This window comes from Oikopleura dioica, chromosome 1 (genome assembly GCF_907165135.1).
Source record: "Oikopleura dioica chromosome 1, OKI2018_I68_1.0, whole genome shotgun sequence".
Taxonomy (NCBI): Eukaryota; Metazoa; Chordata; class Appendicularia; order Copelata; family Oikopleuridae; genus Oikopleura; species Oikopleura dioica.
Window position 1 is genome coordinate 5,082,823 of NC_137291.1, and position 13,788 is coordinate 5,096,610.

Sequence of the window (13,788 nt, forward strand, 5' to 3'; positions counted from 1 at the left end):
CTGAGTCAGGGTCTGACGGATCATTTTTAATCTTTCAGACCCTGACTCAGGCTTTCGACACAGGTTGCCTGAGGAAAACCTGAGTCAAGGTCCTTAAAAATAGCGAAAATGTAAAACGGCGGAGTTTTGGCTCGGGAACCTGTGTAGAAAACCTGAGTCAGGGTCTGACGGATCATTTTTAATCTTTCAGACCCTGACTCAGGTTTTTCACACAGGTTGCCGAGCCGAAACTCCGCCGTTTTTCATTGGCGCTTTTAAGTACCCTGACTCAGGTTTTCCTTATCGGCTTTCTCCCAAAATCTACAGTACAAAAAAGCAGTAGATTATGATGTGTCAACCTTTTTCTCCAACTCATGAGAAAAAAGGAAAGAGCAAAAGCAAATTTATTTTCCACCGCCGCCAAATAAAATAAGGTCATTCCCATTCTGCTCTTTTTAACAAGAAAAAGGGCCACTTTACGAAAAGGATTTTTCTTTTTTCGTCAGAGCGTGAAAATTACTGCGGCGATTTTTTCCAAAACGTGAAATGGGCTTGCGTTTTGACAAAAACGTTTTCGAAAAATGCTTTTTTTTTAGAGTTCATCTTTTTTATCGCCAATTTGACTCACTTTGATTCATAAGCAATAAATGATGAAATAATTATGACCAAAATTTTGGTCAAACTTTTAACCAACCAGACTCTGAGATTTGGCCGGAAAGCAAATAAGATTTGAGAAAAATTTGACGCCAAAAATGAGATTTCTTCACTTAGTAATAAATTCTTCCATCAGATGGGGTCCTCCGGGGTCCTCCGAAGATCCATGTGATAGAATTTCTCGAGTTTTATTCGGTCATTTGCCGAGAAATCAGGAAATCCCAGTAATTCCCCGGAAGAGTTTATTCTTCTTCTTCTTAAAACTCTTCCAGTACGGGGGGTCCTCCACGAACAAAGAAAATGAAATCTGCTCGCTTGGTGTCGCTAATTACTTTCGTTTTCGGGGAAATCATCAAAAATCATCGGCATTTCTATTTCAGAGATGATTGGCCGCCCAGCTAAGCGAAATTTGATTGGTTTAAAAATTTGACCAAAATTTTGGTCAAAATTGTCGATTCGAGGTTCCTTCTGATATGGCTTCGGCAAATTGTGTAAAAAACCTGAGTCAGGTTTTTCAGATTTCTGAGACCCTGACTCAGGTTTTTTACACAGGTTGCAAAGTCTAGCAACCGGGATTTTAAGTAAAATAACCCGCTCAAAAGCGTATTAATCGGATTTAATCTTTTTGCAAAAAAAAAGATAGAAACAATCAATAGTTGACAGACTCGAGGTATTTTTCGATCATCTGCACTTTCTGAAAATGAAACACTCTGATTTTCCGATGATCGCTTTTCAAGAGGCTATTTTAACGCGATTCGGGAGAAAACCGAAGTGCCAAAATGAAGAGGAACAAACTGGAGATTTGAATTCAGCGTTTCAAAAAGGAATTGCTGAAATTCAAAAGATTTTGAGATTTTTTTGAAAAGATTTTTAATCAGACATTTTTCGTGGAAAAAGACCCACAAATTTTCGCAAAAATCTCGAAAAATATTTTCTGAAATCTGATTTGCCTGCCAACAAAATGCACGAATCTAATTGGCCCAAAATTTTCTCAAAATTGGGGTAAAAATTGTCGGGTGAAAACTGTCGATCTTATTGCCCTTCCGACAAAAAGCGAAAATCTGATTGGTCCAAAATTTTTCAAAGATTTTAGTTTGAATTTTGGTCTAAAATTGTCGATTGGCGCAGCCCGAATTTTAAAGGCAAATAAATTCAAAATTAAAAAGCAATTTCCAGAAGCATTGTGGGATCGGAATTTTCCCCGAGCTCACTTCTCGCCCGTCCCCTCTCATCTCTTATCATTAGGCCAGGCGCCTCGCGCACTAGAAATAGCCCTGCACTACCCTGAACAAGACACTCTCTGAATTACTGAAATAAAACAATAGAACCGGCCAAGTAGAGTCCCCTTCCTGCAGGAAACCAAGAGAACAACTACGAGAGAAAGTTCGGATCTCTCATCTGGTGACCTCGCTACGAATTCGCGCCCCAGCAGAGAGCCAGAAAAGGAAAGGGTTTTATATTTCATGTCAGATGCTTCAACAATTATAAACAAAGCGTTACACTATACGAGTAAAGTATCAGCTGCCATAAGACAGAGTCTTCTTTTTCTTCCATTGGTACACGGAGACGAAGAAACACAGACGAACTACAGACAGACAAATCAAATACCTACGAACGCTGAAATTGTTGAACGCTTGAAAGAACTGAATCTTGAATACATTGTTTTTATCTTTTCTACATATCGCGGACGATTCTTTCTGATCCCGATCGAACTTCGAGAAATTCCAGTCTACAGGAATCAAGTCAAAGCTTTTTCAACACTACTTCACGATTTTAAAACGAACGAAAGTCTCAGAAGAAGAACATCGCTATTAGACGTTGAAGAGCTCCTACAACTTACAGACGAAGGATTACCCGGATTTGTTATCTACGCAATAAGAACAATAATCCAGACGGTTAACATTAATAAACCAATCGTAAACAGTGGATTAGAAATTGCAGTTCAAATGGAGCAAGAAAATGCCAGCGAAGGTTCTAATAATGAAACAATTTTCGAAGATGCTGTAGACGACGGTCCAGATCAAATTGATGAAAGCATTAGACAGACTGAAGACGAAGTAAACCGGACATTCAGTGAAAACCCGCTGTTTAATGAAGAAGCAACATTTACGCGACCGAGGCCAAGAAGCTACCAAGTCAACAACACAACTGATAGCAAAGACGATTCCGACAATTGGGCTGAAAAATGGAAAAATCACCGAATTCCAAAGTTTGCCGATTCCGGTCTCGGAATAAAAGACTGGGCAAACAAAGTAATCTTTATGATCGACTTTTCACGAAAACGGCCATTGAATGATAAAGAAAAATGCCAGCTTTTTGGAAAATATTCCGACGAAATCATTTGGCCCGATACTTGAGTCCTTCTCCCAGACAGCAAATAAAAACTATGAAGACCTTCTATCTGTACTCGAAAATGAGCTACAAATTGACGAAGCTGAAGCGAGCATGTCCCTCGCCAATCTCAAATTCGAAGAGTCTCGCGACAAGGACCTGAAGCGCTTTTTTGAAAAAATAATGAAATTGACGAAAATCAAATATCCGAATTTGGACAAAGAAGGTCTCCTCACAACGAGTATGGAACACTTTGAAAAGCTCATACCGAACTACATAAAAAACTCGGAAAATTGGGGATTGGACGTTTACGATGACAGTGATCCGATGAGAAGAATCCAACTTGCTAATAGACTATACAACCTTCACAAAAGCAAGCGATCAGTCAATACATTCTCGGATAACAGGAACAAAAGTGGTCAAAAACATAACTCATCTTCCCAATCGAAATCTTGTACAAATTGTGGGAAAAGAGGTCATATTCGCCCAGAATGCCGCTTGCTTCCTGAATGTCATGGCTGTGGAAAAAGAGGACATTTAAAGAAAGAATGTCGCAGCTCAGCTAGAAAGGATAATCATCAGTCTAGAGGTGGTCATTCTGGCAGTTCCCGTGGAACCGGCCGAGGATATTTTCAAAATCATACTCAGCAACAAGGGCGACAACAGTATCAAAGCCAGCAGAGTTCCCGAGGAAACTTTAGACCAAATGGGCAAAACCGAAACTGCTTCAACTGTAATTCGCCAAATCACTGGGCAAAAGACTGTCCGCGACCTCGGCGCCAAGTTAATAATATGAACTTGGGCAACTCTCAACCTCAAGGTCATGAAATGAGAAACACGCCGTTCATTCAAATCGACAACTAAAAACCCTGCTAAGATTTTGTAAATATGCTGCCGCTCATTTCGATCACGCTAGTCCAATACGATTCTGACGAGGCTGAAACAACTGTCGAATTATCGAACGTTTTGGTGGATACCGGAGCAGAAACAAGTCTTGTATCATCCGATGATATTCCACTGAATTTTATAACTGAAGATTCTCCGCCTACCACCCTTTCCAACGCGATAGAAAGTAATTTCGCTAGATGCTCAAGACAAATCATCTGTAATATTCGTCTGCCTGAGAAGAACATTGAAATTTCAAATTGCAAACTGCTCGTTCTTGAGAATTCTTCGCAGTTGGCATTTGGTGCGATTTTAGGAATGAACATCCTTTCCAAAGTTCAAATTCGAATTGGCAATCGTGACAACATTCTTCAGGTGAACCGCACAAGAATTTCACAACCACTCGAACTTATCATCTCTCCAAATGGAAACAAATCAGGTCTGACACTCAAGGATAACACTTATCTTTACCCTGGTGAACTCAACAAAACTGCTTACGTGAACATTTGGAGTCCAAGTGGACAGATCTTCTCTATCAATGATACGATCCGAACAGTTCCACGCCTGGAAGATAACTGTATATTGGTAGAGAACAAAATTTTCCGTGAGCAATGGACCCATGTCAAGTTGAGCAATCACTCCTCCAGGGACGTTTTTATCGAAGCCGGAAGTTTGATTGCGACAGTTTACCACCCTCAAGATCCTGAAGAATGCTTACTCAATACACTTGTAAGTGTCAAAGACATCTCAGACGCGGAAAAGATCGTTCACCAAAAAGACCTCAAAAAATGGTATGACCAACGGAACGAATTGACAAAGCAGATCTCCGTCGACAAGGAGATTGATGAAAAAGTGTTAGAAGCACCATCAATCCGCCGCGAACGATTGCGCGCTATACTGAACAAGTTTTCTTGGAGCTACGCTAGAAATTCTTCCGACAACGGTCTTTCACAAAAATATCTCGCAGAACTGAAGCTTGTTGGCGATCATGCCACATTCTCCCCGCCTTATCCTATCAAAACTGAACTTATCGAGAAAATCGAGGACAAGCTAACGGAAATGGAAAATGGCTACATTGTGGAAGAAACTTGTTCAGCGTTCAACAGTCCCGTTCTCTTCATCATGAAACCTAACGGTTCTCTTCGCTGCGTTAATAACTACTCAAGCGGTAGCGACTCAATAAATTCCAGAATCATAATGCCGCGTTTTCCGACCATTAACATCAGAGTTCTACTGCAACTGACTGGAAACAACATCACCGCACTAAAGTCAAAGAGGCCAAACGAAAAAGTCCTGTTTTCGTCATTTGACCTTGCCAACGCATTCTACTGTCTTTCGTTGCGAGAATCAAGCCGAACGTATACATCCTTTCTCTACAGTCGTCGACAATTGCAATATTGCCGGCTGGCGCAAGGTTTATCAAGCTCACCGTCAATCTTCGCCGCCTTTATCCACAAATGCTTCGCTGGATTGTCATCAGAAGAAAAAGGGTATTATACGATCAACTACCAAGACGACCTAGCGATTATCGCTTCAGAAAATGCAATGGCTGACGCAATCGAAGCAGTACTGACGAGATGCCGAGAAAACAACCTTGTTGTGCGTCTCCCAAAATGCGAATTCTACAAATCAAGTCTCTCATTTCTTGGTTATGTCTTGTCCGAAGATGGTATCAAAGTTCCCGAGAAACGAATCAAAACTTTACTCGAACTGCCGTTTCCCACAAATCAACGAGAGGCGCAAAAGTTTCAAGGCTGCTTCATGTACTATCTACGACAAACACCGGAACTTTCAGCTCTTCTCAGCCCGCTGTCGAAACAGATTGCCATGAAAAAACACTACGTTCTCACAGAAGAAATAAAGAAAAACATACTCCTACTGCGCGAAAACATCAAGAATGGATTGCAAACATGCCATTTAGAATACAACTGCCGAAATCCAAACCGAAAAATCTTCATTTGCGCGGATACAGCCTTGACTAAAACTGGCGGAGTCATAGGCAACGTTACCATTGAAGACGGTCATCTTTATGATATCAAAATCGCAGCCTACTTTTCGAAGCAACTCACCGATCAGGAAACCCTGTTGAGCAGTCGCGCTCGCGAACTGATCGGACTGCAAGCAGCACTCCGAGCGTTCAAGGACATGGTCCCGCTAACGGAAGAGCTTATCCTGTTTACTGACCATAGAAGCTTGGAAGGGTGCATCCACAGCTCTGGTCTACGAGGCAATGGAGGAACGAGAGTACGAAGTGCATACGCCGACTTGGTCGAATTTCCGAGAGCTAGAGTCTTTTATATTCCAAATACTACTGATCTGATAAAATGTTGTGATTCAATCTCGCGATTTGACATTAGCAGCAGCGAATTGAACCCACAAGTTTTCCACCCAAAAGAGTACCGAAAAGCCGCGGAAGGCGAAAAAGTTGAACCAGAAGAAAAGTCAATGAAGAAAAGTCAAGTTAACGCTGTCAAATTGCGTAAAAAAGTTGAAGAAGTCGATTATTTGAAAATTGTTCGGGAGCAGCTGGCCAGCAAATTCTCCACAATACACGAAAAACTCGAGGATAATGAAGAAATTGAAGTTAATGGAAAAATGTTTACCAAACGGAATAATGGTCTGTACTTGAAAACGAAAGAAGGACGTCTCCTTCTTGTCATTCCGAAAGATCTCGGATACAATCTACTTGAAACTCTCCATGTCAGAGGTGCACACTGTGGCACTAAAAGTTTACTCTATCAAATCGAACAAGAAGACATCTGGGTGGAATCGAAAACGAAAACCGCAGCCGAAGTAGTGCGTGGTTGCATTCTTTGCAAACTCATCTATCGAAAATCAGAAAAGAAATCAAAAGATCAGAAAATAAAACCAAGTTTCTCTCCCTACAGTATGGCGTACACTGACATCGTCGAAATTCGATCCGAAAATGGAACGATTTTTAATGTCCTCTCATTTCAAGATCACTTCTCTCGAAAAGTTACCTACAGAATCGTAAGAAATAAAGAAAGTGCTACAGTAGCAGAAGCTCTTTCTGAATTGATCACGGACGTCGGTGGTCAAGGACAACTCACCCTAGTTTCCGACAACGGTCCTGAGTTCACCGGAAAATGCACCGAAAATGTACTCGCCTCAATGAACGTCCGACATTGCTACATCAGCCCTACGAATAGTAGGGCGAATATCGTCGAACGATTTCATGCAGAATTGAGAAAAATCTTGAAAACATCGGACATCAACGCAAAAAAATGCAAAGCACAAAATTGATTTGAGTGTCTCAATCTACAACAACCGTCCATCAGAAGCACTTGGTTATAGAACTCCAAACCAGTGTCTTAGTAACATTGATCCTCCGAAATATTTTTGTCTTTCCAGTCCGAGCGATCCGGAAATCGAGCCAGAATATGGGTCACACGTCACCGATCTGAGAATGATGCAAGGAATCGTCGCTAGAAATCATTTGGAAAATTTCTTATCAGAGCCCGTCAACGACCAAGACATTTACGATGAAGGCGACATTTGTGTTCTCCGCGAATCAAGTTTAGTTGGTCATTCCAAAGGGAATGAAGGACCTTTTATCGTCAAAAAGAAAAAGCAAAACAACAATGTGATCATCAAAAGCCTCATTACCGGACGAATGTACCAACGAAACACAAGATTTCTCTCGAAAATTTACCTCACGGAAGATGATAAAAAGAAACTGATAATTGATGATTCGATTATCTTTGATGCAAAAACACGTGAAATCGGGCCAAAAGCCTTAGAAGGGGTAAAGGGAATTTTAGACATTACTTTCAAAAACCCTCTAAAGAATCAAGAAAACATCAGCGATCCAGACACGACTGAAGGCACAAGAAAATACAATCTGAGGCCGCGGAAATGAGGCTCGGAATGATCCTGGCCATCAACGCGCTGCTCCACTGCTTATTCCTTTTCCCGTTTTTACCAACCACAAACGCATCATCAATCATCTCAAATGTCACCTCGACAAACGGAGTCATCACATACCAAATTCCAGGAGAACAAGTTTACCTTGTTCAAAGTGAAACTCCATCGAATCTTTCATTCACGTTTCCCGCACCAATAATTCCTGAAAAGTCATGGTCTTCTTGCTCTTCAAGCAATAGAAATATTACTACAATGGCAAGAAACTACGTAGAAAAATTGATGGAAAATTGGTTGAAACTAGACATCGAAGTTCCTCTTGGTCCCAACGAAATTACAGTCACAAATCAGAAAGTCATCCTGCCCGAAGAAGTCAAACGTAGACTGAATTTTGAAGTTGAATTTGTATTTCCAAACGAAAAAAGACTCTCGCTTAAGAGCACTGAATTTTCGCAATTTCATTTCCAACAATGCGCTCCTTTGGAAAATTTGCATGTCATTCGAATAACGTCCACCGAAGAATTCAACAGCGTTATCTTCAAAACAAATGCTTTCGACAATTTATTAGACGAATGTTTATGGAAATCAAACGAAGGTTCAGTAACGTCGCAGATTTTGGAATACGTGGGTCTTACAAAAGTTACAGCTATGCCCACAAAATCTGCTTCTCTCTCTGTCGAGTTCGTCGGTCCAACAGTCATCAATGCTGATCATAAAAACGAAACGAAATCCTGCTTATCACTCCGAATCGAAGAAATTTTTCTGCTTTATGATGAATCGCTGGATGAAACGGTTAGCAAAATCGACGAAAAACCGATCACTACGACCAAAACTACAACAAAATCAGCAATTGAACCTGTTAGCACCGAAAAGACAACAACAGCGACCAACGAAACAGATTCTGAAGGAAATATTCTCGGCATTATCACCCAATTTGGATCAAGTCTGTTCAACGATCTAGGAGAAAGTCGAGCGATTGCAACCGCGAACAAACTCTGGCTAAACACTTTTCACTCAAAAAATGACACTTATTTGCCGTATCTGAAGAACGAAACATTACACTCGCTGCTAGAAAACGTTTACCGAAATGGAAGCGTAAGACACAAGATTCGGTTGCCAGAACACTCCTGTTCTGATGCGTTTGAATTGCAAACAATCATCGAACTGTCAAAACCTATTCATACAATTGGAATATCGCTAGATGTTTCAGACCAAACAAAGGATTGGCTCGAACACCACAAGACCACCTATCTTGATATTTTGGAATTGTATAAACTGAAGGCAAAACAAATACGGCTCAATAAAAACTACATGGATAAATATTTAGAAGATTCACTGACACTTCCGAGGCAACCACCTTATGTCGTTCAATGTCGCACCCATCTCGAGGATTATATAGAAGTCAATTGTGAAGTCCCTAGCGGCTTCTTTTGCCTCGACTGTGTCGAACGATATTTTCTATTATTCTCAATCAGACTTAGTAAAAACAATTGCGAAACCTTCAAAACTTTTCTCGCCGAACATGGAACTACAAAATATGACGTCAAGTATCAAGTGGTGCCACCTCACAGAAAGCCAAGAAGCCGTCGAAGGCGTCAAGCTCAAATCCTAGCTGCCGTTGGCGTTCCGATACTGCTGTCTGGAGCGACAAGCTTTGTTACAAACAAAATCATGGACAGAAAGCAGAATGAGAAAATCGAAAATGTACGAAAAACCGTCCAGTTGTCATCGCTCCAGCAAAAAAGATCTAACACAACTCGTACAATCTGATATTCAAAAAATTGATTTCGAATTCGATCATATCTACGAGACAGTGAACACAGTAACTGAAAGGCAATGCGAAGAACTTGGGAAACTGTCTGATAGAATGTTCTTAGAGCTGGTCAATGACATTTTCGTCCAATACCAGTTATCTGTCATGAATTTTTTTGTCAGACATAAGTACTCAAAATCAGCATTCACTGTATATGGCGACTATAATCAAACTGTGTCAATCATCAAACATCAAATCTTTTGCAGCTTGCGAAAATTTCGTTACATCGAAGAAAGCTAAAATCCATGGAATTGAACCAATCGTAACCAACAATGGACTTGTGACACTGAAAATTCTGGTTGAAGTGAAAATGCCTTCTATTGAACACCTGGGCGAAGCAATTCGAACACTCTCTATTGGTCTACCAATTGCCCAAGAAAAAGGAAACTATTTCTACGAGTTCTCTCTCGTCCCAAAAATGATGTCTGTGAAATTGGATGGGCAAATTACAGTTCTGGATAATTGCAAAAATGAAGGCTCAATCTTTTGCACATATGACGAAGTCCTGCGAAGCTCTTTCGGTGAAACATGTGCCCGACAAGTTATTCACCACGCAAATCTGACAAGTTGCGCGAAACAAGTCTTTCAATCAACATCGCCATGTATTTATCAAGCATCTCCTTCTCAAATTCTACTCTCATCATTCCGTAGAACTAGTCTACTGAATACAAATGAAGAAATTGCAGGGAAAGAACCGACTGTCACGTTACTCAACCGAACCAATTCACAAGCGCTCATGTGTGGATCAAATATTCTGACACTTCCGAAATTGTCGACTGAAGAAATAGTTCTGGAAACAACAAGCTCATACTCACGAATCCGTTCTAGAGCCGAACAATGGATATCAAAATCCGATTATTTGAAAATTGGAAAATTTGCAAATCGAACGAGCTACTTTTCTCCGGAAACGTATTCGAAACTGGAAGAAACGGAGGACAGAGTACATCCGGAACTATCGAAAATCTACAAGAAAGTAAAACCACTATCATTTTACCTCATGGCTGTTTGCGTCATTTTATCAGTAGCAACGATATTGTATTTTCTCTTCAAGTATTCATATCAAATGACAAAGAAGATTTTCAATCGTTTCAGAAGTCAAGAAAGTCAGTCCCAAGAAATTCTACCCCTCCAACCGCAAATAACAACAAGAAATCGAAGCCGTTCTACTAGAAGCTTTCGCCAGTTCAACCTCTAAACCTCTTCTCTACCGTCGCGCTCATTACTCTTGCCAGCCACGCCACGCTCACCCATTTTCACACCTCGTCGCTACCATCAACTCCGCTGGCGCGCGCAGCGCCTTCCCAACTCAACTTTCGTCCTTAACTAGTGCGTCGCTGTCCAACTTCACACCTCGCCGCGCCCGACGCGCGCAGCGCCTGCTACAACGCCACTTTCGTCTCTAACTACTCCGTCGCGCCACTCGCTGCCAACTTCACACCTCGCCGCTGCGCCGCGCGCATTGTTAACCCGTTAAAGATACATTTAACTCGACCGCGCGCGCAGACACAAAATTTGAAAATTACGAAAAAATGATTATGACGTCACTGACAAACCTTGGCTGCCGGAATACAAGTTTTCCAACAACAAATTTGAAAGAAGATAAAAACTCCTCCATTAAAAAAGAAGTGTTATATATTTTGAATTCACAGCAAAGAAAAATGTCAGTCACTCAAAAAGAATAATCAAGCAAAATAAGATAGAACTTGTTGGCGAATTGTGGAGCAGAATTTGTCTTTCAACTCGTCACCAGACGCTTGTACGTAATTCTGATGATAAGCCAGCGAGCGGATTCGGAAGAAATCGTAATCGTCAATAAGAGGAATGTCGCGGGGCATTATGAGTGTTGGGGAACACGCTTCTCCAAGCCACAACAACTCTCGGCACACTTCGTCGGGGCAGAACTCGTAGGGAAGAAACCGGAAACGTCTTTCAAATGCGCCGTGGTCTCGTGGAGTCATCGTCTCACAAATTGTGTAGGTTTCTGAGTAGCCAAAGTACGCGCCCTCTGCGTTCCACCGGAACCGATATGACACCACTCCGACGATCTCTTCGCCATCGTCAAAACCTCCAGTTTCAGCAAAAACGCGAGCAACTCGCCCGAGTCTTCGATTCCACTCTTGGAGAGTTCCTGGTTCGTGGAAATTTTCCATTACAGATCGAAAATCATCCATTATCAACAGACAGCAATGATACTGAAGTACTCTGACACTTGAACTCTGAAGGAATTTGCTAACCTTCTGGATCAGGAGAAGTCGCCGTATCAGCAGACGCTTTATCGCCAGAGCACGCTAGAAATAAAAAATCAGATTTCAAGTTCTGAAAGCCCAGACTGAGAAAAACAGAAAACGAGAAAAATCAAAATGCCTCGAAGAAATAGATCTCGAGCTTGCTACGATTGCGACGATTTAACGAAAAGACATCGCCTCCTCGACCCTTCGCATTTATGGTTCAAGGAAACACTAGAACATGGGAAATTCGAAAAGGACCAGATAATCGCGACAGCAGATGGAGGCGAATTTTGGGTTAACATTGTCTCTAAGAGATCCGGCGAATTAGAATATCTGAACTGCTCCGAACGAGGAATGATATGGTTTAAAATGGAAGACCCTACTTCAAGCGATATCAAGAATTTAAAAAAGGAACTAACCGAATTGAAAAAACAACTGGTATCCCTTGAAGAAACTATGCTTGGTCCCTTCAGAAGCGCTAGTGAACTTGAAATTCGAAATGAACTCAGCAAAATTAGCGACAGTGAATCGTCAGATGATACTCAGTGCAACAACGAGGTCAACAACGATGTCAACAACGACGTCAACGCCGCGAACAAATGCCAGAGTACTATTACTATCGATTAAATTTGTGCTTAATTATTTCGAAATCCCCAATGTAATTATTTAAGCCTCCTCATCTAATCACTAAAAAAAAAAAAAAAGTGCAATTATCTCGAATTACTAACAATTTTAAGATGAGGAGGGGAGTTTATTCATTTTGTAAATTAACGATGCGTGTGTTTGAAACAACGTAAAAATCCTGAAAAAAAAAAAAATCGTAAAATTCTATTATTCAACAGAAAAAAATCATAAAATCTAACATAGAAAAACAAAAAGAATTTACTAACAAAAGTTACCTGTATTTTTTGTGCAAATTATCGCCACGTTCTTTTTCGCTGTGTCTCGAATCTTTACTTTGAATCGTTATTTATACATTGATTGCTAAAGCTCTTACCTGTTATCGTTTATGTTTTCTTGCTGATTTATTTCGCCTTTCTCTCGGACTTGGGTGGGATGTGGGATCGGAATTTTCCCCGAGCTCACTTCTCGCCCGTCCCCTCTCATCTCTTATCATTAGGCCAGGCGCCTCGCGCACTAGAAATAGCCCTGCACTACCCTGAACAAGACACTCTCTGAATTACTGAAATAAAACAATAGAACCGGCCAAGTAGAGTCCCCTTCCTGCAGGAAACCAAGAGAACAACTACGAGAGAAAGTTCGGATCTCTCAAGCATTAATTTGTGGCCTTGCTGTGATAGTTTGGACAATCTTCGTCTACGGATTCATTCTGGTAAAAATAACTTCCCGAATCCAACTTCCAAATTGCTTCCTTTGAGATCACCGTCCGATTCCTTCTTCGACGATCAGCGCCCTGTCCGCATCACAACCACGAAAATATTTACCCAAGCTTTTATTCGAGACTGCCATCGCTCGTGTCCAGCAGGTAATCAAACAGCGATAACGAACAAAAGTGATTCCTTATCGCCTCCTCTAAAGAATTCCTTCACGCCGAGGCAAGAAAAATAAGAAGACAGTACTGTAACTCATTTTTTGAAAGTATAGAAGTTATATTTTGTGGAAAATAAATTCTTTGGGAAAATAAATTTTGAGTCACGTGACTCACATCATGTTTTTGTTGCTTTTTTTTGTTCAGTTGGGCTCGGCAAGCTGAGTTGAAAACCTGAGTCAGGGTTTAAAATTCAACATTTCAGGCTATTTTGTTAATTCAGACCCTGACTCAGGTTTTCTACACAGGTTTTCACAGAAAACCTGAGTCTTGGTTAAAATGATCAATTTTTAACCTGTGAAGAAAACCTGAGTCAGGTTCTAGAAATCGATCATTATAACCAAGACTCAGGTTTTCTGTGATAACCTGACTTAAAAACCTGAGTCAGAATCAGAATTAAAAAGACACACAAAAATTTTGATTTTCAAACCCTGAGTCAGGTTTTCTTCTCATCTTGCCGAGCTCAG